This window comes from Apus apus, chromosome 4 (genome assembly GCF_020740795.1).
Source record: "Apus apus isolate bApuApu2 chromosome 4, bApuApu2.pri.cur, whole genome shotgun sequence".
Lineage (NCBI taxonomy): Eukaryota > Metazoa > Chordata > Aves > Apodiformes > Apodidae > Apus > Apus apus.
This window is the reverse complement of record NC_067285.1, coordinates 49,300,064-49,326,270: the sequence shown is the minus strand read 5'-3', so window position 1 is coordinate 49,326,270 and position 26,207 is coordinate 49,300,064. Positions and strand designations below refer to the sequence as shown.

Genomic DNA, 26,207 nt, shown 5'->3' with positions numbered 1-26,207 from the left:
CTTGTCCCTTTACAAGTGTATGTAGCAGATAACATAGAAAATGCTAATCCCAGTCATAGCCTGTTGAGAAGGAAAGATAAAAAGCAAGACTTAAGTAAAAAATCTGGATAATATACCCAAGGAGCATTGGCACAGGGATGGCAGAAAACACACGGGAGAGAGAATGTTCAAGCCTTACTATATCACACAGACGAGTCTTCAAAACTTAACACAATCAGTGGATTTGTTACAAAACTGAGCATTCCTGCTGGAGTGCCAGGGGCTGCAGCGCCCCAGAAATGCCCTTCAAAAGCCCCAGGCATAATTGCTTACTCTTGAAACTTCATGCCAGCCCTGATGTCAACAGAGGATGTTCGAGCAATATGCCTGTTTCCATGGAGTATGTCAAAGAACAATGGAACAGAGGACAAAACTTGGATGAAGCTACCCCCCAGGAAAGGGTTGGTTTTGTTTGAAAACTGAGACAAAATGTACATAAATGAATAAACTGAAATGGCTGTAAATAGCCTATGAAAACATGCTACAGTAAAATTGTTTAGAATTCTTCTTCATTATCCCACTTCACATTTGAGAGGATGTCTGGAAAAGAAGATCCTGTATTTTTTTAAGAAATCCACAGGCATTACAGCAAACGAGTGTGTTTTCCAGTTCAAATATTTTGAGTATTTTTTTAATGTTTGCACAGGCTCAGGATTTCTGAGCCCATATAATAATCTGGAAAAAAAAAAATCCCACCATTTCTTGCTTTGCTGCGACTCACCACATGGCGAATGGTTGAAACCACTTTCCTGTGGCATCTTTAATAGGTTGCAGAAGAGGCAGTATCTCAAGCATATGTACTTCCTTACAGAAACTGGGATGAGAGCAGATAAAATATGTCCTGCTTTCCCAGAGCAAATTGTATGGCTCTGTAGCTACCTGAAAGGAAAGACCACTTCCATTTTAGACACACAAACATAATCTCTGTGTATTCTTAAATTTATGAGTGGCTACATTACTGGGCAATTAGCCTGGATTACCAAAATGTTGGATAAGGAGAGGGGGGGGAAAAAAGGTTTGCCTCTCATCATTTTTTCCTCTTGAGTGTATGTCTGCTTTACTCAGAGTTTCCTATACCTGATTCTTTGGTGTCTGTGACCACCAACAGAGTTTCCCCCAGCCTCAGCAGTCTGTTTAAATGTGTGTGCTGTATATTCTCCTTGTCTAGAGGGTTCTGGTAAAGGCATTTATCTGTTCAATGACGTGCAGACTGCCAGATTCAACAGATGACAGCTTAAGCACAGCACTAGTGACCACCAATGCCGTGGTTCTTATTTTGGGATCCTGCTCTTTCTTTTTTTTTAAAAAAAATGTTGTCATTATTGACTTTTCCCCCCCCCTCCCTTTTGCAAGCTGTTCCTTGTGAGTTTGTGAATCCTGCTGCTCTGTCCCATATTAAGGACTGATCTTGATTTCCTCTGCACTAATTTCATGCTGCTCCTCCTCTAGCCCTCAGCAGTTGCTTGTGGTTTGTGCTCATATGAAATCAAAAGCAGGAGTTTGGGAGCAGATGTGAATAAACAGGCATGGACACAAATACATGCCTTCTGGCTCCCTCCCTCTTTCTCACCTGTTGGCCATTTGCTAAATGTGAGGCATTGGGCAGTTGAGAAAACACACAGAGCATGGCTTCCTTTTGTTTTTTTCTTGTCCTTTTTACAGGTGGAGACTTGTGGAAAGAGAACATAGATGCAACACAGAGACAGAAAAGAGGCCGACTGAAAGGACAGTTCTGGGTCATCCAGCCCAGACCTTTGGTATCAGCAACAACCATGTCACGGAGGTCGGTCCTGCTTGTGAGTGCATCAGGCTGGCATCTGCTTGGCAGCGTCGGTGCCAGAAGAATGCTGTCCTGTCATGATGAAGCCAAGTGTGGTTCCAATTAGTCTTTCCAGGGGTGCTACTGCTCTTCATGTAGGATGGTTTTAGAGACCCAGCAAATGAAAAAGTCAGGTGGGTACAAAGTCAGGTGGTCTATGGTGGAAAGGCATCCTTCCACAACCCTGAATATCACCACAATGGCTCTTAACTGGGATTTTCTTAGCAGACAACATAGACATTAATGTCCCTGTAAACACTGGCAGATATCCTTCTTTCTGATGGACTCAGTTTCAGTCACATGCACATTGGGGAGGGGAAGGGGCAGGGGAAGAAGGATTGTTTTAGCATACTTATTTTCTTTGCTGGTTCACATAATTTGCTGCGTAAGTACAAATGGGAAGGAGGTCAAAATGTTTACAGGATGATCAGAGATTATTTGAGCCAAAACTATCATTTTAAGTGCCCTCAAACTTTAGGGGTTTTCTAATGTGGTGAGGACTCTGAAAGCTGTGACTCAGCCCCATCTCCACTGCAGTAACTGTCAAAATGAATATTAAGGACAAAAGCCTCAGTCAGTTTTACTGTGAGGTCCCACTGAGTGCTAGACATGAGAAATCACTCTGACTAGGTCAGCATAAAACTTCCAAGACACAGGTAGTGTACATCAGAAATCTGAGCTGAAAATTTAGCTTTTAAGAGGTTTTTCCTTTGAAAATCTTACAAAGCTCCTATATCCTTCTCCTTCCCCTTCCAGACCTCCTGCAGTTACCACCCACAAGCCACTCACCCCATGGCCTTTAGAGGTCACCTGTCATTCTCGGTATTATTCTAAGAGCATAGGTTCTAAGCCAAAAAAAACCCAACCACTTTAAGGTACTTGATGTCAAAGATACAATTACTATAATTAGAATACAATTAATATTGACAGCTATGTGTTTACTTCCTACTAAATGCCTGAATCTTGGCTAGGTATATAATAACAGAGGGATGACTCCATAGAGAGATGGAAATTGGACACTTGAGGGAAGGAATTCTGCTGTGAAGGAATCAACAGGAGGTGCATCATCGGCTCTGACACATCAGCATGATACCAGGGATGCTTATGTAAAACACTCAGGTCAGTATCATCATCCAAAATGAAGCTGTGGATCAGGAAATACTGTAATGACATTTCCAGTACTACTTTTGTTTTTTCTTCCCCCCTTCTTCAGGGTGTATGTTAAATGTAGACTGAAACTACTGAGTAGATAAGTGGCAAGGAGGAATTTTCAAATCAATCAAAGTAGAAGAAAATGTTTTGGTGATTTCTTATTCTATTGATGCTTAGTCAAATACTGCTGTATTATTTTTAAAATCTTTTTGAGATTAATGCTTCCCTGCTGAGAGAGCTGAGATCTTCACCTAAGCCCTTATCATCTCTGTCTTTGACAATGGTCGTCTCTTCTCTGACTTATCTAACACTCAAATACAGCTGCCATAGATGACCTTCCTTCCTTTCCCCTACAATTGGGGTCACCCTTTCACTGAACCCTTCCACTGACTCATCATTTGCAGCACTAGAGGAGCTTGCTTCTTCGCCTCAGTGTCAAAAGACTAAATCAACTTCACCTTTTCTTGATTTCTTTGGTCAACTCTCAACCAACCACTCTTTGCTTTCATAACATCTTTGCTATGGAGATAGAGGTCTGTGTCATTTTGAGGCCTTTTTTCCTACGTTGTATAGTTAACATGCTATTTGAAACGCCGTTTTTCTCCAGCCTGCAAACCTGCTTTCTCCTCATTTGGCTCCATCCTCAAGACTTAGCTCCTAGGCCTTTAGGTATCTCCCTTCAAGAAGAGAAAATGATTTGTGATTGGGAATTAGTCTTTACATTTATTTTTTAAATTTGAAATATGGTGTGATGATAGTCGTGATGCACACATGTCTTAGGCTGACTCCACAGCATTATTACTGTTTATTGCTTCTGTCATCTTTGATTTCCCTTTCTGTTGCAGCTTTCACTTGTTGAAGCTTGTCTTAATTTCAGACCCAGATCTGACGACTTACACATCTGCTTACCTTTAGTCATCTGCATATTCCCATTGATTCCAGTGAGAATACACACATACTTTAAATTAAGCACATGTGCAAGATTTTTGGAATTAAATCATGGGAAATAAAGTCTACTTGTTGTTCTTTTTTCCCAGCTTCAATGGCTAGCACAGCTTCTGCAGGTGGTCAGACCTGCAGAGATTTAAAACCCATGGTTATTAAAGAAAAGACTGAAATCAGTAAGGTCTGAGAAAAGGTCTTGACAATATTAAGAGAATTTTTATAGCAATAATAGTGGTGTGAGCTTTTATAGCAAGGGTTGTTCCAAGACAGTAGAACTGGCAATGACCCAACATTTTTTCTCTTTTCTCAAGGCAATGCTCAGATCAGTTGCAGTTTTCCTTCCTTGTATAAATGGGTGTTGTCAAAAGTGTGGGGCAGGAGGGATAGGGAAAGTAGTAGTTTCTAATTTTTTATGGGGAAACACCCCCAGTTTCTGAGAAAAAAAATTATGTGGAAAATCACTTTCAAGAGCCATCTGTACTGTGAAAATTGACTGCATTATTATAATTTGTTTTTTCTTATTTCTGTGTATTTTTTTCATATTTAAACTGTTACAACAGAGGCTGGAATCCTCTCAAATTTCAGTCTTCTTAAGTAACATTATAACTGCACTTCAATTGAAAAAAATAAGAGAGATAGTGTATGTTATGCTGTTCTAAATCACATGCCACATGAAATTACTTGAATAAATTTAAATCATTAAAATAATTACAATTATTTTTAGTAATTTTTTCCGCCCCTTTGCTAATACAGGTTATCAGTGGCAGAAAAAAGAAAAATGAAAGAAGATTAAAACTGTGGCAAGATGATCTAATGATAGTTTAATTTTGATATAACATTTTGTTCTTCCAGAAATCCAACTTTAAAAACATGATTCAGGATGTATTTATGGAAGTTAAATAAAATGCTTCATTCCAGCACACCATAAACACAGGTCTCAAAATATTGCCATTCCCAGAAGACAGAAATTCTGGGCTACCACCATCTCTGCATTTCTGTGGCCAATATCTGCATTATTTATTTGGCCTGGGTAACCTCTCTGAAGGAGCAGGATGACAGGGCAATGTGGACAGGACCAGCTGGGAGGAGGTGGGAGGTCGAGCCGTGCAGCCCTTCACCCAGCTTGTCCCTTGTGGCTTTCACCAGGGGATGGCTCTTGTGTCTGCAGCCAAGGAAACAGCCCCTGCAGCTCCAGGTGCCTGCTGGGAAGAGAAACCCAAAAGACAGAAAGAGAGACCAGAAAAAGACAAGCAGAGGGAGCAAAGGATGTAACCTAGTGTTTCCTGGCTTTGTCTCCTGGAAAGAGCCCTTCAGCCTCCATCTTTTGGCTGCACAGAGGTGTATGAGGTGATCTCAGCCTTGGAAACCAGTAAATTAGACAAGCCAATTAATTTCTCTGTGAACTTTTTGCTGATGTCTAGTTTTCTGTTTTTATTCCTATGACCTGTTGGTAACTTATTTCCTTTATGTTTTTTGAAAAAATATTTCCTCCTTTTCTCCCTTTGAACTCTTAGTATAAAATAACTGTGTTTATGAAAGAAGCACAAAAGCCCACAGGGTTGGATATACTGGAGACATGGGGCCACATTTTTTCACAGTCCCATTTCTGCCTTCTCATCTCTGTCATCCTTGCAGGCAAGGCAATAGTGATTAGTAGGATCTGTTCCCTCTTCAGAGTGTATTTATATTTACCATACAATAATACACATTTTTGTATTCTTCTATGAATATGACAGTATCTTCAGTCCATCCTTGTACTGTCTGTTATGTGCTAAACATTGACAAAGAAACAATGCATGTCAAAGCAAGCTGACCTATGGTACAAGAAGAGTAATCAGCTAACATCCTTGGAGATCTCTTATATTGTTACTAATTGTTTTTAAAATACCACAAGTCTCTTCTCGGTTGTGGAAGCCAAAGAATTCTCCAGTGTCACATTAGATTGGGGGCAAGTCCAAGTGCTTGTCCCAAATGACAAATTTTGAAGAGGTGGAGTGGGCTGGCTGTGGTGTTAGCAGCTCTGGTTTTACTAGAGCTGATGGGTTTTCGAGTGATTTCTTCTACCCCACAGCACTCATCTATGTCATGTATCAGGGGAGAACAATTACTTGACTATGCAGAGAGATATTAGGTAGTACCTGAAAGTATACAGCTGGTTTGGACAGTTCTGGAGTCTACTGCTTAATAAAATTCATCTTTATCAGGGCCCAAGGATCTTCCTTTGAAGCTTATCCAGAAACTGTCCGTGAGCCAAGAAGTTCAGAACAACCAAGAGTATGAAAATGCAGTTAGAAGTGCATGTGATATGCATGTATGGGAGAGAGTCACAGGAATTGTAAGGTTTGACAGGAAAGAAGTACCTTGCCTCCAGCCTGGGAGGCTTATTTAACCTTCACTCTGGCTATTTACAAACAATTTTACGTTATTATTTACTATATAATTGAATTGAAATGTGAATTTGCCATAGCAACCCAGGCTTCAAGTGTTGCTTTGAATATGTTGCTTTCCAAAATTACAGCACCTCCTTAAAAAGGAGTAAAGAATCGTGATCTGTGTCATCTGAACTCTTGCCAAAAGTTATTAGCAAAATACGGGTTTAATAAACAACACATTGTCCCTAATTCTTGGAGTACATGTAATATGGAAAGGTTGCAATTGCAAACAATTATCATCTATAAAATGAACTATTTCAGCTTAATCCCTTTTTGAGGAAAAAAAAATGTGTGGGACATACAGTTGGCAGTGGTAAGACCAAGGTCCTGCAGGACACTCCAGTGATGTGGGTGAGGGTTTCTGTGCCACTGCCTTCTTGCTTCACTGTAAGAAAAACAAAACAGTGACAGGTCATACATTCATTCATGCATTTTTACTCTTTCCATCTAAGCTGTCCTTTTGCCAGAAAAATAACAGAGCATCCAGCAGATGACATAATTGTACATAAATAAATGTTTATTCAAATCCCCTACTTGCAGTCACTTCCCACTAACAAAATATCAGTCAGCTGGAATTCTGGAAAACAGAATGTGTCCAGAAGTTTTGCTAGGTTATGCAGAATGATACTTGTTTAACTGGGCCTTTGAAAGTCTCATATGGACGTAAAGGTGTGTGTTTGTGTGTGTGTTTGTGTACCTGTGTGTGACTTATCTATTCATATTATGTAATGCAAAACACTTGGATTTGCACATCCATTTAACTTTACTCCTGTTATCTTGGGTGGATGCTGCTGATAAGATTTATCTTAATCATAAATATGCATAAGTATTTCTATTGTGTACATCAATTTTATATAACTAATGTAACTTACACACTTTTTTTTTTCTTTAAGCAGATTTTGGAGAGATTCAGCCATGTGTCTTGTTTGGCATGAGAGAAGAGCTATACAAAAAGGAGCAACATTCTCACCCTCTTTACAAATTATATCTTGTGAGTCAAGTGACAGTGTAAATTGGGCAAATCAGCTATTTCTTACATTTTTAAAAGCATATCAAGAACCCGAACCTGTAACAAAGAAGTACTACAACAGGTAAGATAACTCATGTCTTTCCTTGTAGAGATGTTTAGAAATTTGTTTTCAATAGGAGATAAATGGGAGCTTCTTCTGCATCTAACAATGAAGCAGCAGCCCCAAGCCTCTGAATTTTATAATTGCTACACTATTGTAAGTTTTATTTCACAGTGCAGGCCAGTGTACAGGATAGAGGGATCTTGGGGCACAGTGGCTGCTACGTTACTTCTATGCATCTCTAGTATCCAAGCTAGTAGTCTATACCCAGGAGAAATGCAACTTCAGGGCTTAAAAGTTGAGTGGTGGGTCCTATTTTGGACCTGCTTTTTGATGCCATGCACCAGAAGCCTTTACTGGCAGTGGGAGATGTCTGGACATGGGGCTCAGAAGAGCTGACCCCTGTTCTTGTACACATGGGCACAGTCAACCTATGGTGGACACAGAAGCCCTGCTGGTTAGCTGCAGAGTCTCAGTCTAGCTGCTTCAACTCATCCACTTTCAGAGTTTCTGTTAACAGAGACCTGGGAATCTGGACCCAGCATTTTTTCAGATATTCTTGTCTTTTCCACATTATTGTTAGTTCTCTCTTTTGGGATGTTACAAGATAATAATAGAACACACTTCAGCCTCAAATATTAGCTTTCCATTTACAATTCATGATGATAACTGAAAATTTCACAGGGCAAAAACACATTCTATGGATTGGCTTAATTCCACTGTCCTTATTTTAGATTCTTGTAATTTAACAAAACCCAATGCAGGTTTGAATTTTGTTTTTCTTTTTAATCTAAAGATATTATTTGTTTTGGCTTAAAGTGCATTGTGAGAAATACTGATATACTTAAAGAGAACACACTTAAATGATTTCTGAGGACAGCAAAGCAACCTTAGCAGTGAGATCCTGCTGTATGTGAGGCTCTAAAATTGACATGTTCAAGGGCTTTACTGGGATGTAAGTATAGGGGTGCAAAATCAGTTACATGTCCAAATGTGTGTAATCCAAGATGATATCCAGTCAAAAATGACAAATACATAAGGAAAAAATCATTCTCAAAATGCAAAGGAATCAGTTTATGTACTCCCATCCAAGATTTCTTGTGATATCACACACCATGAAACAATAAAATCTAGTAAAGCTTGTACACTTCAAAAGAAATTTTAAAGTATGTCCAGAAAGATATTACCTCATCAGTGCTGCCTGACTTCAGCCTTTCAATCCTAAATTTGACAGGTGTTCGATTCTTTTTTACTTCTCTCTACCACACAGACCAGCATCCTTGCTTTGCCTTCCCAGCCTGCACCCACATGCCTCAGCCATACTGACACACTGAAATATTTATTACATTTATTTCTTTCCCATATTCCCTGGGAAATACCAGAAAGCGATGCAAGTCCTGATGTAAATTTTCTATAACATGCTGAAATTAGGTGCTGTCTAGCTAGGAACAGTGCATATTTGAGTTAATAGCTCCATAATGCCATGGCTACGTGCAGTATAATAGTTCTCAGACTATGTGAAACCCAGGAGCTACTCAGAAACATACACTGCAACTCCTGGAGATAAAGTGAAATATCTATTAGTTGTATGTATCAAAGTTTGTCTTCTCTAAAAGAATACAAATCACAGAGAGATACTTCTGATACCTGATATATGGTCTTATGTCAGGGAATCTGTGCTAAGTATTAAATGTTCCATTCTCAAATTTAGATAAAAGGCAGAGTCTTTTTTTGGACTTGGCTTTCACAGAGTAAAGTAAATTAATTTGAATTGTGGTTTTATTAATACTAAAAGTTAGGACTGAGCCCCATAATGTCGTTGCTCTGCTATTTGGAAAAATGAGCTTTCCTGTACTTCAAGCTCCCTAGGACAAAGTCTGTCTGTCCAGCAGTTTCACACTGTGTACGGGACAATAGAAATAATGCTGGAATATAATAAATGTTTCACAATATTAACAGGGCCAGTGGATTCAGTTCTGGTCCATGTAATTGCGAAGTGTGTCCAGATGCTGCAATGATGCATACCTTGTAAATGCATATAATGATAAACAGATAATAAAAGTTGTTGGTTTTGGCCCTGTTGCTGACTGGCAGTTAGGGAGTGTATGTGAAATAAACCATCACCAGAGTTAGCATTGATTGGCACTCTACTACGTCCAAGGAGATCAAAGATGTTGATTCTCTCACTTCTGCGAATGGTCTCTCTGGGCAGCATTTGAAGCACTGACAGGTTGGTGCAGTAAAGCCTTAATGCGTAATGCCCAAACTATCAATGACTTGCCAATTAATTTCAACTTTGGGAGCTGTCAGTTCAGCCCTTTTTCCAGAATATAAAGTGCTTTTTAAATGGCTTTCTCACAAGATAATTGCAGAAAGACGGCCAGTTCCAACGCAAAACCCAGGCACAACTTTATTAGGTACCTAGAAGGAGATACAGGCCTTCCTCCTAATTTATCATCAACTTGTTTATTAATCTCATGATGTCCCACATCTCAGGCACTGCACAGACCATTCTCTAAGATCAGAGCTAGCTGTAAAATCTGTTTAACTCTATTCAATTATATAAACCAGTTTAATCTAAAGCAACAGCAATGCAGTGTGTCTGTAGGCTGGGTAAGAATTACCTCAGTGGTGCCAGTAGATTTCCTGTCTTTTTCTTAACTCTGCATAGTTCAAGTCTCCTCTGTAAGAACATGTGTCTGTTGCTTATTCTGAAACTACAGATGACAGGGATTCCACAAAGGTTTATCAACACCTACTTAATGCTGAAGATGAAGACAGGTGCTTCAAGAAAATGTGATGCACTTGAAAACAGTCTTTACTGATGTTTCTCCAGAGGTCAAAAGACCCTGTGATGGAAGGTGTTATGACAACTCAAGGTATTATTGATAGTCAGTCGGCAGTATTGCCCATTTCCCTGATTTCTTTGAATTACAGCACATACAGGTCTATTTGAAATAAGAAGTAAGGATTGACACAAAAAGGATGTCCTTTGTGCTAAATGATTAAAACTTAGGCACTTTGACAAAATTTTTTGCACACTACTTATTTAGATGAAGAAAATCCCCCAAGATGCCCTTCTTGCACACTGACAGATCTGCTCTGAGCCATCAGTTATCCCCAGCACCATGCCCAGGATTGCTGCCATCAAATGCACAGCAATCCCTGTTGCCCACCAAGGTCCATTGGAGGATCTGGACTCTGGTTTCTCCCAGAATTATATTTTTTGAATGTGGGTGACACAACAGACTGCATGATAATAAGTGCAGAGTTCAGAACTTGGGATCAGTGCCTGCTCTTTTTCCAGAGTCAAGTGTAAAGTCTAAGGGCCGTGTTAATGAAAAATCTGTCCCATTCCTGGATCACAGAAAAAGGAGGGCCTCAAATTACGAGCAGGGTCTCTTATAAAAGCCATGTGTTCATGTGAAAATACAAGGGAATATGTGCACAGAAAGTTACATGTGGATTTCACTAGATGCATAGGGATTCCTGGAATGCACATAAATTTATATGTTGTATTTAGAGAGACAATGCAAAGGGTCAGGAGGCTGTAAATACGTTTCCTTGCTGCGTAAAGTAGGGTGATAAACAGTGACATGTCAAAATCCCTCAAAATCAAGATCGAGGCCAAACTACAGCTTGAGGTAAGACAGCCAAACACAACTGTCCATGCATGGACAGCAGAGCTAAAGAATTCAGCAAGTGGTGAAAGATAAAACACATCACATCTAGCAGGTCTTATTTTCTTTGCCCTTTTAAAAATGTTTTTGTTTCTAAAGGGTGAAACTAATTACTTCTTGATACATCAACCATGCTCTCTGAACAACCTGGGGACCTGTTAATACCTTATACCTATCTGAGTATTTGACAGAGGCTGCAGGAGTAGTCAATGCTTATTGTTTTGCGAAAGACAGTTAAGAGATTCTAAAATGCAAATACATACAAGGAGTATGTTATTTTTCTAATGAAAAATAGTAAGTTTCCAATGATCTCAGCAAGTTAACACACTCGCTGCTATTGCTTTTTACTGGTTTAATCAAAGAGTTCAGAAAAAGATAAGACAAAAGAATTTTCCATCTGAAAATATCACTGGTAGATGAGTATTCCTAGCCTTAGCCAATTTTTGCAAAGCAGAATGTTCTCCTCTCTATATTATGTTTAATTTGACATACCTCTCTGCTCATTCCTTCATGGACAATCTAGATTACAAGGAAGTGTTGTAGCACACTTTTTTGTTGTTCTGTTTGGTTTGTTGTGGGTTTTTTTGTTTTAAATAACAAGGCAGGCTGGGTTGATGCTGCTCACTTTCTGCAAGTTGCACTTGCAGCCTAAGCGGCTCGGCATCCTTTCCCTCATACCTGCCTGTGTGCAGCTAATCCCCACCATGATGGGTTTGGAAAAGAGACAATACAGAAGTCATGAGAGGGCTCTTGGGGAAGGAGAGTTGAGGCTACTTTTGTAAGGCTTCTTTCAGAAGAGCCCTTTCTCCTTGGCATACGCACAATCCTACTGCCAGGAAAGGCATGGAGAGGAGTGAAGCCAGTGCATATGGTCCTTTGGCAATTCTGGATAAGAGCTTTTCTCTTTGAACTACTTGAATTAGCCATAATTTATGCCTTCTCAAAGCTTCTAAATTACAGCTAAAGCAGCTCCATCCTCTCTGGCATGGATTCTTATTAAAAAGCATGAAAGAAGAGCCATTGTGACTGAAAAATAAGTCTTTCTCACTGACATGGAAGACTTCAACTGTTCCTTCTATCCATGAAACAACATGACAGCAGCTTTCAGCTTTTTACAGTGTAAACGTGTCACAGCAGCTGGAGGAAGCATTCAGCCAGCTGATTCAAGCAGGGGCATCCAGGACCTACATAGGCCATGGAGATCTTCAGCATTGCTGATGCTGCTTAGTTTTTTTTATTATTTTTTTTTACACATGACTATGAGGCCAAATTTCAGCTCTAGCAACAGAACTTCATATTTTGTTATGACAGAAATGCAGCCTGGCTGTGCTGCAAGGCAAATACTGCTGGTAAGGATGGCTTTAATGCTATAGAAAAGGTAGTGTCAAAGTAAAACAGCCTTCAACAAAGGAAAATGGAAACTAAAGCACCTTTGTTCTGATTCTGTTTTCATATTAGAGGGGTCTTAAAGCAGAGTGTGTGCAGGGGGGGTGTTGGGAGCTTAGAAATTGAGGGGAGTAGAAACAGTTGTCTTAGTCAATATGTTCCATATACCTTGAGAATTCATTAAGTGGTCTATTAATTACTGGTGCCAGTGTAGCAGAGGCAAGAGAGTGAAAAACTAATAGTCTGTTCATACAGTCAACAAAGCAGAGGAAAATAAACACCACCAAAGCAATAAATATGTCTTAAAAGTTTCAAAAATGTATATTTGCAGGTGAACAGAAGGTTTCATTAAAATTATGACTTTAGCTCTGGAAAATAATTCAGTTAGGACACAGGTGGTTGTCATAAAATTTGTGTATATTAGGAAAAACCACAGTGTTGTCTCTTGCAGAGTAAGAATAGGTCTGTCCAATACCTTCTAAGCATCCCAACTGGCAGGTTTTATTTAATAAACTGGGGTAATAAATACACTGTATAACCACATGATGTATGTGTAATATTACTAAACATGTTAAAAATGCTGTAAACATAAGGATTTTCTGTTACAGTATCCTCTATGAGAAATCCACTCCATCCTCTGAAGTATTTTGTCTTTGAAAAGACAAGATTACAGTGAATGTGCATAGACTGATGTGAAGTCCAATTCTGCAAGATGTTGCAGAGCTTCCTCTCTTACTGCTATCACTAGGGCTGCAAATTCCTCCATATAAGTGCTTTTATAGGAGATAAGAGTTCTTTACATCCTTAACAGTTTCAGAAGGAAAAATGAGTCTGTATTTCCATGGACAGATGGCTCAGACAACTCAGCTAAATGCTGTTTGGGATTTATGTGGAACAGCAGGATAGATGAGTTCCCTTTATACATCACCCAGCTAGAAAAAAAATTATGTAAAATGATGATGGGGATCCCTCTGTCCCATCTTGCATAGAAGAGGGAGGAGGAGATGACATTTGGCTTGTCTACTAAATGCAGTTGCAGGCTGGCTGGAGAATGACTGCTCTTGCATGTGCATTAAATAACGTATGTACATCTATGTACATATTTGCCTCAGATACTAGGTAGGTGGTAACAAAAGAGCTGGACAATTTATGACATTGGGTTTGTCCATTTTTAGTTTTCCCATCCCCATTGTGTTCTGTAAGCTGTAGGTTCTCAGCACAACATACATTTCTGTTCTGAAAAGCAAATATTGTACTATTATTGCCAGAAGGTTCCACGTAGAAACCAAACCAAACCAAGTAAATCAACTGTGATACAAAACAACAACAAAAAACCAAGCAAAAGCACTCCTCTCCTGTCATCTAGCAAATCAAAATCTGTCAGGCATGACTTATTAGTAAAACCAGCTATGGGCAGTTGATCGTGTGCATCTGGATCTAATGAACAAATGCACAGCCAAAATATTTCCGCCCCCAGAGTTTAAATTAAGTAATTCATCTGTACTTTAATAAAAGCATTTATTTCCACATGAAGAGGTGGGCAGTCATTCACTCAGACATGACTGAAATTGTTTCAGTCAGTTAAATTGCCCAATATTTTCATATTAACTTGATAAAAAAAAGAAATAGAGGGGAGCATTTGTGTGCCATTTTGACATAAGGAAAGGAATACCTCTTACCTACAAGATGTTTCATATCTATAAATTTGTATACAAATATTTCTGACTCTTTTATACACATAGAAAGTAATACGCTTGCATTAATATGAAACATCACAATGAATTAGGATCAGAACTAATGGAAAGTGTATGTGGAATTAAAGGCTGGGATATTCTTTACTCATCTCTCTAGCCTTCTGGGTAGAAAAAGTCATTTTGGAAGTACATGCTCCTGTCTACTATAACATAATTTCTGTTTAAGTAGAAAAAAAAATAAAAAAATAATAATAGAGTGGGTGTTCCCTGCTTTCAGCTGGCAGTGAGGATTTTTAGCAATGCCTCCCATTATTAATTGCCCAGATTTTGTTGCATGAGCACAGCAGAGATGAGAGGACTTAAAGAAAAAGCACAGTAAGACACTGCCTGTGGCTTGTATATAGTATTTCAGTACCTTTAAGCAATGGGTGCAAGGAGGCTCACCGAAGTCAACAGAACTACTGCAAGTAAAACAAGTGGGTTTCATTGTTTGTAGAACTAGAGTCCATGATTTTAATTCTCTTTAACAGTGGCTTAACTCTTAACATCATACAGCTAGCAGGCTGCTTTTCTTTTACTCCTTTTTTTTTTTTTTTTTCCCTTGGAAGAGTGCCACAATTCTTTTAAAGGAGCTTTTGAATTAGTCTAGCATCACTGCTAAGCAGCACAGCAGAGTATCAGGCACTCTTGTGGAGTTTTTCCAATTAATTTAGGATTTGCAGCTAAATACAGGTGACATGATTTAACTTATGAGTAATTCATGAATCATTAATCAGCAAAATTTCAGTGGAGGGGTTTCTTTAAAAAAACTAAAGAGCCAAAATGTTTCGAACTTATATGCCAAACATTCACCGTTTTTTTAGCCGCAAGTGGCTGAAGGAAAATTTGGACAACTGCAAATAAAATAACTTTAGCTGGTGGATCTTTTAAATAATCAAGTAACAGGTGATTACTTCATATTCAGGTAGCTTTTACTGACTTCATTACAGCCTCACACTCTCTTTTTTGTTTGTTCATGAAAATCTTTTCTAACAGGAGATCTCTGGAGGAGATTGACCTAGCCAGTAATTTTCTTCTTGCTCTGAAACTTAAACTGACATATTTTTTCATGCAAGAAATTCAGCTAAAGCTCACAACTGTACAGGAAAAAATAAATCTTCTGTAAGACATATTTGTCTTGATAATTGGCATGGCTCTTCTTACATGTTATTTATTTTCTGTAAAGAACAAATATTTGGGTTAAAAAAGCTAATGAAGAGAAAAAATACTTTCATCCTTTTAGCTTCCCTACCACACACTGTAAACCAATGAGATATGACAAAAATGGAAACTTTAAAAAAAAAAAGTGACATAATAGTGAGATATTTATATCCAAATACATAAAAAGCTAAATCAGCTAAATATTGATCTCACTGTATTTTCTAAAAGTTGCCCAGAGTGACACACAAGATCAAGAATTACTCAGCTGTCTAGTAAGAGCTCTGCATGCTTCCTAGCCAGCCTTTCTTCGTGAGCCAGTTATGAAAAGGAATCATATTTGGGTGTTATATCTAGTGTTGCCCACAATTTATTGTTTGGTCTTGGCTTGTGCCCAATAGCTATTTCTTTATATGCAGTTGTTATGCTGTATTGGAAAAGCCTTCAGTCTAGCTTTCTGTCCTACCAAATAGAAAACTGTAAACATGTGAGTAGTATCTAAGAGGAGCTACTACCACTCAACCTGCTGTGGCTGGAGAAGCCTTCCTTGTTTTCAAGGAAATGACATGAATTTTCCTTAAGTTATATGTTACTTACATTTGTTACATATCTTAATAACTGAGATACAAATATGTAAGGAATATGAAATATCAGATTCACCTCCTATTTGAAGTACATGTAAGTAGTGAAACAGAGCAATAGGCAGGATAGGCTACCTGCTTCCCTGCTTGGGGATCCTATGATCATAGGTGCTCTCGTGAAAGTTCATTTACAATCATAGAATCATCAAGACTGGAAAAAACCTTCAAGACCATCAAGTTCAACCACTCACCCTACAACCCCTAACCACTAAACCATCTCCCGAAACAGCACATCCACCCATTTTATAATGATAACTCTCTTTCAATAATCAGAAAGTAATACATTATTTTACAGTTGAAGGGACTCAGATTATTTTATTTTTTAATTTTTTTGCAAGAAGCATTGGCATAATTTTCAGCTTTGACTGCTTCTAAGGATTAAAACAGGCAGGTATTTTAGTAGAGGCTCAGCTAATTGTGTATCTGGATATGTAATGAAGCTCTGAACTATTTCTTCCCCCAGGAGGTGAAAGTGCTGGCTATTACAATAGCTTACTTCTTTCATGCTTGACAGTTGAAGGGCTTTTTTAAATAACGGCAGGAAGTCCAGAGCTTTTCTGTGTTCTCCTTTCCTTTCAGTGTGCCGGATGCCCTGGCACCAGAGAGGCTTTGAAACCTTCTCCTCTTTCTTCATCACCTGATGGTGATTGTTCAACTGGAGATTTACAGCTGACCTGAAACTCAAAGCTTCCAAATAGCTGATGTTGCTGAAGGTTGAAATGGTGCTGGATTCACTGGTGTGATAGTGTTATCAGCACCTGACAGCTGCTGCACAGTGAAATGAGATGGTAATTTCTGCATTCCATTGGTCAATGCTCCTACCACCAAAACCACCAACACAACTCAAAGAAAAAGTTCTTTAGAGGCCTTATCTTCCTCACATGTTTGCATATGTTTGAGCTTTAACCACATCAGTAATGTTACTAGCTTTAATGGAGTATCTCCTTTGATAGTTTATCACACTCCTAAGGACTTGCAGGATGACAGCCTTGGCTAGTTATCTCTGAGGGAAAACAGCCCAAGAAGTCATGATCAAGGAAGAAAAGTGACTTCCTCCCATTGCTCTTGGAGATGGTCCCATCCCATCAGATCGGCCACTGACAAATCCAAATTGTGTGGGGCATCTCTGCAAAATTTTTGTAGCCTGGGCAGTGTTTTCTCTCACAAAATGGCAGCATCACAAATGGTTGACAGGCCCCAATGGAGATTGTCTAGTCCAAGCCCCTGCTCAAGCAGTGTCAGCGAGAGCAGGTTGCTCAGGACCACATCCAGGTGGGTTCTGCATATTGCCAAGATCCTACAGCCTCACTGGGAAACCTGTGCTACTGTTTGAGCACCCTCACATTATTATTTTATTTTATTTTTTATGTTCATGGAGAACATTCTGAGTCTCAATTTGTCCCCATTGCCTCTATACCTGTCCCTGGGCCCCAGGGAGAAGGATCCAGCTCTATCTTCTTTACTCCTCCCCATTAGGTATTTACACACATTGATGAGATTCCCCTTGAGCCTTCTCTCCTCCAGGCTGATCAGTCCCAGCTCTCAGCCTTTTGTAGGGAAGATGTTTCCATCCCTCCATCATCTCTGTGGACCTGCCTGGGGCTTGCTCCAGTACATCCTTCTTTCTCCTGCACTAAGGAGCCAAACAGTGGACCACATGCTCCCAATGGGTCTCACTAGGACAGTTGCTCAAGCATTATGAAGGTCCCAAGTGACACATAAAACTCTAAACCACCCCGTTACCTGTCCCCTTGTCTTCCCTCCATCCATGGTTCCTAAGAAACCAGTAGTAAGTGAGAGGCAAGAAAAAAAGATTCAAGTTGTTTTTATATGAACAATTTCACACCTGACTTTCAGGAGTGGAAGGTTTCAGTGCTACTTGCTCCTTTAAAGCCACAACACAGCATTTGAAGTGACACTGCAAAACAAGTGTTCCTGCAGTTCTGAATAGAAGTGGAGATAAGGTGGGGGATGATTTATGTCTGTAGGAAGGAGAAGTTACTATGGATAGGTAAAATAAAAGCTGTGAAGTGCTATTAACTAAGACATAAAAAGATTGCACCAGGGATAAAGTTCCCTGTTGTAATAACAGTGGAAATGGAAAAGTTATTCCAGAGATGAGACTCGTTCAACATCTAAACAATAGTTTTAAGCTGTAAAATAAATACTCTCTCAGTAGTGATTCTTTTCTCTCATTAGTCGTTCTCTCATTAGTCTTGTTATTACTATCAATATCAATGTCCTTACCCAGATGTGACCATTATTGATAGTAATTCCCACAGCTGTAAAAAGGCTTTATATGGAACAGGGAAGAATCAAAGGGAAAATCCTTTCATATGAAACATATGTATTTTAAAAAATTTTAAATAAAAATTGTGGTATTACACTGTCAAAAACAAACCCCAAATCTGGGCAAAGATGGAGTATAATCTATTTTGTGAAACAATATTTAAGCATTAAGCTAGGAAAAAAAGAGATAAATAATGTCTTTGAGAGTATTAAATTATGGGTATGTCTTGAATTATCTCTTTTAAATTATTAAAATATTCTTTAAATTATTTTCATCTGTATTATTGTAACTAAAAACCAATATTTAACAGTCACAAACTATCAGCATCTTGCTCTAACTCTGGTATGTACAGATTATTGTAGCAAACCATGCACACACAGAGTCATATGCAGGTATGTACATAGTTATACATTTACCAGATATTTGTATTTTCATACTAGTATTTTGTATTAACATTTCTAACAGCACAATATCCTATTTACAAGAATCTTTCTATATCTAGAACAAGAGCCTGTGCTTAGGTGAAAAACCTAAATGCCATTGCCTAAAGCTAGCTTGGCCACCTACTTTTTAGACTGAAAAGAGAATGTTGCAAACACGGGGCAGGAGATCATTTGCACAGGTTTCTTTCAAATCTATTTAAAGCAGTTATTTCAATATTAAGTGGTGTAAATCTTGAAAATAAACTAACTGCACAATTTTCATGGGTATCCTATTATTTGTACAATAATACTGTTTATGCAGGTGGGTTTGTCTGCCTTCCTAACTCCCTAAAAAAAGACTTGCCACCCTCCCACCCCTGGTCGGTGTATTTGCAAGCAAAACGTGCCATGAAAACAGACAACTCCTGAAACCACTATTTACCAGAAACCTTTGTACTTCCCTTTAAAGAGAAAGAAGTTAAAAAATTATTCAAACTATAAATGAAAAAAAAGTCTATCAAATTAAACATTGGGTGATTAAACATTCTGGTTCAATGCTTAGGATAGTTCATCACAGGACACTTCCAGTGTTGCTTAGCCTTTGGCTACCATATGTCTTAGGAATATAGTAGAATGTTCTAATAGAATCCTATAAAAAAAAGATGCCTGTGATTTTTTTATTGTTTTTTCACTAAGACCCCTACCTCAAACCTTAAAAATTGCCTGTAGGTTAAAACTTTTTACAGTTTATCAAGTTACACTGCAGAGAATGTTTTACTGCTGTTTTATGAGTCCATAATACAGAGTTTTATAAGACAATTTTGAACTAAAGCATCTTCAATAAACAATAAAATATTGACTTTGTTAGGAAAAAAAAATAATAATCTATGAACAACAGCTACTTCTGCAATGCCTGGGAACAGGTTTAACATATCAATATGTACAAAGTTGTAGTACAGCCCAGTCAATGAAACAGGGAGCCTCTAACTTTTTTATGATCAAACAATTTAAATGTTGTTTTTAATAGCTTTTTACTCGTTTTTTGGACAATATTAATAATTGCTCTTAGAAAAAAAATTAGTAAAACAGCTCAAAACCAATACAGATTCTTGGGCAGGACAGGTTTAGTCAAACCCTTTATGCAACAATATTAACACAAAAGAGGGCAGAACTGTTTTAAAGACAGATGGTTCAGAATTATCCTTGCTTGTACCTTTAATGCCACACTGGTGCTTCAGTTATAAAACTGCATCCTGAAGGAAATCCCTTGCAATTTTCCAAACAGAAACAAAGTAGTAAGTTTGAAAGGATATTCTTTTAAAAAAATAGATGTTTCACAGTCGTGATTTTATATCAGATGTTTTAAAACCCTGTGCTAAGGAGAAGCAGTCCTGTTGGCATCAGGGAAGCGATGTTGGAACCTAAAGCTGCAGTTTGCTTGTGCTTATAGAAATTGGTACAGCTCTTCCCTTGACTGAACAGTGTCTATACTGTGTTACAGCACATGAAGATGTAGCTCTTAATTTAATTAAATGGCTGGCTCTGAAAAACATAGCCACCAAAAGGACTATGACTATAGTAATTTCAAAAATTTCAAAACACAGCAAAAACTACAGCAGTTCAGAGCAGATGGAGCAATGCAGGCAGAAGCATTTATTTGATGTACCTAAAAAGGTAGACCTCTGTGTCTGCCAGGACTCTCTGAGGAGCTCCCTATCCATAAATACATCAATACTAGTTTGATGAACACTGGTATATCCAATCCACATGAATCCCAACATCCAAAGGTACTTCTAGCTCTAAGCAGGTGAGTGGGCACCTCCTAAAGCCAGGTCAGCTCTGGCTGGAGATGCTTAATAAAGCACTGAGGGGAGAAACTCAGCAATGAACTGGGATGTTTGCAAGATTTCATGACTCTTTCTTCTTTATTTTTCATGTTTCAAGATTGTTTTCCCAAGTCGTGGAGTATGATTGTGGTATCTGAAGCTTTAAAATCAAAGAACAAGCAGATCCAAAAAGATTTCTGAAAATATCTGAACAGCGGTGAAAATTTAGTTGCAGATGAAATGATCTGTGTCCATGGATGATTTGTCCGAAATGTAGTGATTTTCCAGGGTTCATGCCAACAACTCAATTAGCATGGATGATTACAAGAAGGGCTGTAACAACTCACTTAAGAAGCTACTGAAACAATATTTTTTTGCTAATTTTTCCAATTATTTGCTTCACTATAGTCATGACAGTTCCAGCTTCTTATGTTGCTTAAAATTTATTACTTTAATAGTGCTACAGACTGTATTTAAATATTTAATACAAATTCTAGATATACTAATTCTAGTAAAAGAGTGCATTATATTATAGCAGTGGTGAATTAAAAAGTAGAACTATGTAAGAAAGTGCTATCCCCTTAAAAAAAAACAACTTCAAAAACAAACCAAAGAAGATTTTTTTTCCCCTCTTGTTTTATTAAAACTCTTCTGGAATGTAGTAAGCTACAGAAAGTCTACTTTAAAGAATGGTTCTAAAATTAACAGAAAAGATAGTCACCATTATTACTATTTGCACATTTTACCAGGATTTCTATATAAATCTACAGACTTCATGCCCATTACATTCTGTAGAAACTTCTTGATAACAGATATCTGCTTTTATATATACATATATACACACACATATATATGTATGTATATGTGATAATGTATATCTTCTTGATAATGTGTATCTGTTCTCTTACATTTATGTATACTTATGTATGCGTGTGTGTGTGTATGGACATATGTGTGCATTGCCTTGAGGATTTATACTGGAACTTATTTGTTTTAAGAGATTAGAGAAAATACTCATGCAATAGTCATGAAAGCCTTATCATGGCCTCACTCACCATCTGTTTGCTACAACTGACTTCTAAGAAAAAACAGAGTAATACAGAAAAGGTTTATTCTAAAAAAAACTAATCACGTTTTGTTAATCATATGAGTAGTATTTTTTGCTTAAAGCTTTAAAGTAATATAGAACACACATTATAGAAGATTAGTTGTGTACAGACCCTATTACTATCAGTCATGAGCTACAAGACAAAAAAAGCTGTTTTTCTCATATTGTCCTCTGTAGACAATTGCACTTCTTCCTACCATCTGCTCAAAAAGGTACTTTCTTTTGGCAGCCCTGCATGTTAGAAACTTCCTTCAAGCACGTGGAACATCTTGGTTTTTTCCATTTCATCTCTCCACTACATGAAAAAAAAAGGGAGTAATAGTTGCAGAGTTGCTCCTTAGAGAAGGAAGTTTTCTGTGTGTTCATCTGAAACAAGCGATTTCGTGATGCAAGAGCTCTGTATGATAGTGTTGGAATGAAAAGTTTAATGAGTACAGATATTATCGGAGCTGTTCTTCAGCCCCAAGTGAATATTAAAGGCATGTGTTTTGTATTTCATGATACACTTTTGAGAACTCTTAATTAATGGAAAATAATTCCATTCTCAGAAATATGCAGTGCTTGCTATTGAGTAACATTTTGTGTAAAAGTGATGTGATTTGAATAATTAAGTTTTGGCTGTCACTATGTAGTTAGAAGACCTCAGTGCTATTCTCAGTCAGCCTTCCAAAGGGCACTTCAAAAATGCAATGAAAAGCAAGAAACATAAATAAATAGCAATGTTTTTCTGTCACTATGTAATAACTGGGCTTTTGTATAGAGGTGGTAGCCCTTCGATGTTGAGTTCAAAACAGACTGTAACACTCTATTCCTAAGGAAGCCCAAGATCACCAGAAGTCATGCATTCCTTTATGAGCAGTTTGCTTTTGTTCACTCTTGGGTTGTTTTTTTCTTAAAACCAGAGTTATGTTTTTTTAGATTGTATCTGTTTTCTAAGTAAGACCAACATCACCAAATGTCCCTCTTTGTTGTGGGTTCTAAGAACATGGAGACTACAATAACAAATAAGAGTTTTTAAAATACAACAACAGGAAATGATAAACTGCTAGGATGAGCTAGAGCAAATCTGTGCCACTGACAGCACAAGTGAGGATGTAGGAGCTCAGTACAGCCAGGCATTGTAAGAGCACGAGAGAAGAAAGCTACCGTAATTAATGGAAAGCTCTGCTAGTTAATGGATCACTTTGCTTCGGAATAAAATTTTTGAAGGAAATAAAAAACCTGCAAAACACCAACAAAACAAAAACCAACCACCCACCACCCAGAAGTACCAAGCAGCAGGCTAAGATTTTAATTATTTTTTTCATATTTGTAGAACATTATTTTCCTTTATTACTTTCAGTAGAGCTCTTAAAACTCTCTACTTACATTTTTAATGTTTGTTTCCATTGGCTTAATGTGACAAATGCAGCTAGGATTAATCAGAGTGGTGCTGTTCATGGCATTAAATTAGCTGTATTTATCTCCCAAATTACAATATCTGACATAGTGAGGATCTACAAGATATTCCTTGCCTTGCTTGGTGGAGTATTCAACAAATTCCTGTTGGGCAGCTCATCTTAGTTTCTGAAGTTCCTCTTACTCACCAGTGATTGGTAGAGAAGTTCAGAAACGTTAGGCTAAAACAACCACATTCTTTCTTATTTCTAGGGTTTGATTCAGACATTTTATTTATGCTGAAATGGTATTTAGCTGGCAGAAAAGGAACATTGACTAAATGAAGCTGGCAACACACAACCAGAAAGTATCAAGGTCCAAACAACTCACATTGAACAGACCTTATTTCACAATGACTGACTCATTAGGAAAAGCACTTCAGCCATGAGGAACTCCAATGAAGTGAAGTGCTTTGTCAGGAAACATGTCTGCTTCAAATAGCTGCAACACTGGTAACATGTGGGCACAATGTCAGTCCTTGCCTGGATACCAGATAATTGGAATTATCCACTAATCCAATCACAGCAAATTAAATCTGTGTGCATGCACACACACAAACGGGAGATATTTCACTATTAACAGTTTCAATATAGACGATGTTTCCCCTGGTTTCTAAGTGTCAAGGCCATGACGATCTGCTTTCTGTTCAAAATAAGCTCTTGTGCTAACAACCCTCAGTGAAATCACTACCATGATTCCTGTATTTGAGTACTACATGCTCTGTAAGATGCCCAAAGACAATTAGAAAATTACAGTTGTGCACAAAAGTCTCCCAAAGGAAAAGGATGTAAATTTTTAACTATTCTTTTAGAGATGCACCAAACACAGGCTTCCCGGACAAAAGGCGGTGTGAGTGAAGGCTACAGATGTGAAGCACAGACACTTTCAAGCACATCATATGGTCACAAACTGTCCTATCCACTACTGGCAATTCTGTGTAAATAAAGAGAAATTGTCAGTATGTATCTGCAGGAGAACTATGCTAAACTTCATCTTCTCTGTACAACTTCTATTCAATTTCTACGCCACTGCCTAGAGAACAGTAGCAGCACAGAGAACCATTTAGCTACAGCTGCATAACACGCCAGCAACAAGAATTTCTTTCATGACCATAAACACATGAAGCAATCTGTATAATTCATAAATCAAACAATATTTTTCTGTAAATAACTGTAATAGAAACTCCCCTGCACACTGTGTATGTTTGGGGAGCTATTAGGGGGGAAAAAAAAAAATAAATAAAAAAAAAAATGATGGGTTAGAGAGCAACCTAGGATTGAAAGACCTAAAACTTTGAAATAAAATATTTATTGTCCCATTTTGAGAAGGAAAATTTGGGCATCTCTTCCTCCTCAAATGGAATTAAATTTATGTTGGAAATCCAGTGTTTTCTTCTTATAGAAAGAAGTTCTCATTTGACAAACAATATTTCTGTTACGCATTAAAAACCAAAAAAGGCCTTATATGTGTCAACCTCTTCTCTGGTGCACAAGAGAGAATGAAAATCTGTGGCCACAAATCCTGTTCATTTGCTTCTTGGTGGTACTTCAGGAGAAGAATATCACCCTGGCCTCTGCCCTGGGGCAAGATGCAGGAGGGCAGAGGTCCAGTGCCCCAGTGCAAGATCTAGGCCAGCTAGGCTGAAAGACCTTGACTGTATTTCATCTGGACTATGCTCTGTTTCCCACAGGCTTCACTTGAGATGGCAGAAGTTGGCAATGTATGTGGCAGGACGCCATCTACCACCTTAGACTTCTCACGAGGGTTGTGCTGTAGTTAAGCAGACTGTGGTAATGGGAAGTAGACCTCACCTGTGCGGCTGCCACTGCTCTCTGCAGTGGGACAAGAGGAGCAGAGAAAGTTGGGCAAGCCGTGAACTGCTCTTCTGAGACTCAAAACCACCTTTGTACTAACCCTGTTTTTCTATCATGCTGCCTGCTGCTCAGGCTCAGAGTCTGCACGAAGAAATAGAAATATTTTTATAGACTGTGAAGCTAGACTTGTTCTATAAGGAAGTGAAAAAGGGGATATTTAAGAAACAGGAAAGTTTTGGGTTGCAAAGCTGCAGCTGATTATCTGTTCATTATCACGTTTTCCAGCAGTTTGTGTTGATAAGTGTGAAAAAAGTCTGAACACTGTTGTGGCCCTTCCAGCTCTTAGTCACTGAAGCTCAAGATAGACTGCATAGCAACTCACTTTCTCTGCTTACACATTTTTACACTAGCCAGTTTAAGATGCATACCTTTTTTTTTAGCAATAAGACTAATGTTGTATTTCTGGTGTGCAACCAGGAGTACAGAGGAAGGAAAGGCAAAACTTATGCCTGGGAGTTTTGACGTTAAACGTCTTATGCATGCACATGGATAAAAGTACTGATGGGTATTTAATTTTTTTAAAGAGGCTGCAAATATACCCGAGGCATTTTATCATCACAACACAATGACCCATATTTCTGCAGAGAATGATAGAAAGACACTGGCAGATGTAAAAAATGTAAGAAGTCCTTTACCATTTGAACTAACCAAAAAGTTGTAACTTTTTTGGTTTCTTTACATCAGTACTTACAGTAGTTGAAATTCAACAGAGTCAGTCATAACAGTGAAAGTGCCTGGTGGTTTCTCTCATACAATTTTAAAACTGATTATACCAACATAACTAAGCTTAAAAGAGCAGAATGCCTGAGCATTAGGAGTAGATAACCCAATGAGTACATATAATCTTTGGTTAGCAAAGGTTATATTAACAAAGTGCTACAGCTTTGTGCAGTCTGAGATGACAGAAGGATAAGACTCTCTAAAGCAACCATTGATGCAAAGTCTACATTGACTTTATTTTAAACACATACAAAAAAATTGGATTGTTAAAAGTATTAGAGAGGAGAAGCTAATGCATATTTTTTTCCCTAAACACAATTCTGAGAGGAGTCTTTGCAAAGCAAAAATTGCTCTCCTCTTACACACAAAATTTCTTTGCTATAATCCTTATTTTGGGCCATTTGCCACAGACTGAAATTAGCTGAAAGCAGAATTATCACTTGAATTTACAAACTGAGCGGCAACAGGATTTGCT

General features: G+C 38.1%; 1 long non-coding RNA gene across 1 annotated transcript in view; it reads left to right on the top strand.

The window, feature by feature from the left end:
* Positions 1-25,704, top strand: part of LOC127384363 (uncharacterized) — a 78,059-nt gene extending 52,355 nt beyond the window's left edge. Inside the window, exons 9-12 of the long non-coding RNA XR_007889410.1 lie at positions 1,702-1,992; positions 2,830-2,977; positions 7,284-7,478; positions 24,829-25,704. This is a non-coding gene — a long non-coding RNA (uncharacterized LOC127384363). The remainder of the gene's footprint in view (positions 1-1,701; positions 1,993-2,829; positions 2,978-7,283; positions 7,479-24,828) is intronic.
* Positions 25,705-26,207: the final 503 nt, after the last annotated feature.